This window comes from Austrofundulus limnaeus, unplaced genomic scaffold (assembly GCF_001266775.1).
Source record: "Austrofundulus limnaeus strain Quisiro unplaced genomic scaffold, Austrofundulus_limnaeus-1.0 Scaffold1167, whole genome shotgun sequence".
Taxonomy (NCBI): domain Eukaryota; kingdom Metazoa; phylum Chordata; class Actinopteri; order Cyprinodontiformes; family Rivulidae; genus Austrofundulus; species Austrofundulus limnaeus.
Genome location: NW_013953569.1, coordinates 95,166 through 96,867, shown reverse-complemented (window position 1 = coordinate 96,867; position 1,702 = coordinate 95,166). Strand labels below are relative to the sequence as shown.

The following is a 1,702-nucleotide window of genomic DNA, read 5'->3' as shown; positions in this document are numbered from 1 at the left end:
GCTAATAGGGTGAGTCATTTTTCACCAGACAGGCAACACTTCAGTGGGTGATGATGGTATTTTTGGGGTTTGACCAAAAGTTTCTGTCACCACAATGTCCGGTTGGTTCGCCATTACCATCTTGTCTGTCTGGATCTGGAAGTCCCACAGGATCTTAGCTCGGTCATTCTCCACCACCTTTGGGGGTGTTCCCCACTTCGATCTCGGGGCTTCCAATCCATATTCTGCACAGATGTTCCTGTACACTATGCCCGCCACTTGGTTATGTCGTTCCATGTACGCTTTCCCTGCCAGCATCTTGCACCCTGCTGTTATGTGCTGGACTGTCTCAGGGGCCTCCTTGCACAACCTACGCCTTGGGTCTTGTCTGGTGTGGTAGATCTGAGCCTCTATTGCTCTGGTATAATCTGGTGCTCCGAAAGGGTTGGCAAACCTTTCAGCTCACGCAACACTCGACACCCTTCGCAGCTCGGCTGGGTCCTGACTTTGTAAATGAAGGTCAATTTAGAATCCTACGCAACTTTGCTTCCTCCCAACAACTCTGTCAAAAGTACAAAGGAAAAAGTAAAATAAAATAAAATAAAATAAAATAAAAATGTCCCCAAAGGGGAAAAATGGAGCTCGGACCTTTTGTCCTTCCTCCTCCTCTTCTTCATATCATCTGCATCTTCTCTACTACTTCATCTGCTTCCAAACTGACCACTCACTGGACCTATTGTTCTGACTGTAAAAACTCAGGATTGGCTAAAAATAGTCACATGATCTACTGTATCTTCCTTTCCACAGTCTCTTACCACTAAATTGATTAAACACACAGAATGATAGATTACCTGTGAAGTAATTAAAACAGGACATTATTACAATGATTGAATCATGATAGAAAATACAATGGTTCTTTTTTTTCTTCTTTTTTTTATCAGAATGAGAAATACAGARAGACATCTGTCCATGATGTAATTATGAAGCCAGTCTTTTGGGGGCGCTCTAAAACCATAAATGAGATGGTATGTAAATGTATATTTTTGAAGCTTGCCTAGGTGTTACATCTCAGCAAGAGATCGGGTCTCAAAAGGGGTTTTATGGCTGCAAACCCACTCCTGGTAGACATTCAGTCTGCAAAAAGGCTTGAGTTCTTTGTGATAAGCGGCCATTTTGAGCACATGAAAGGGATTCTCACACAGTACTTAATCAATAGGAGGTTGTCAGGTCCTGTTTATGTTACCACCTGTAGATAATAAACAAAAGGCTTGGAGATAAATGGAATAAGTCATTGTTCTCTTGTAGACATGGGAAAGAGGAATGTGTTGACCAAAGTCATGAGGTGGGACAGTCCTAAGTTACTGCTACAGTAGGGATCGTTCCCAATGCTGTATTCACATCTTCAATGAGACTTTCTGATGGTACTTCACTCAGCTGTTGTAATTGGCATCGGGGTTGTCTGGTGTTCATTTGGGCCGTGATTCTCTCCCTCAGGTCAGTTGCTGCCTTCTTCAGCTCAGATGGTTTGTTCATTACTGGAGCTACATATCCAGTCTCTGGGAGGGTAGTTGTGGTTAACTCCCTTCTGACCTGGTGTCCTGGTTCCTCCCCCTTGCACTTGTGTTGTACCTCGTCAATCTCAAGTTGTGACAACAGTTGCCGTTTTCAGATGTTGGAACACTGAGCTACTAGTTGTTTGGCAGTTGGTGTCGACTGGGGATGT

General features: G+C 43.6%; 1 long non-coding RNA gene across 1 annotated transcript in view; it reads left to right on the top strand.

Moving 5' to 3' along the window:
- The first annotated feature begins 904 nt into the window (after positions 1-904).
- Positions 905-1,702, top strand: part of LOC106534407 (uncharacterized) — a 3,089-nt gene continuing 2,291 nt past the window's right edge. The window contains exon 1 of the long non-coding RNA XR_001312342.1: positions 905-1,004. This is a non-coding gene — a long non-coding RNA (uncharacterized LOC106534407). The remainder of the gene's footprint in view (positions 1,005-1,702) is intronic.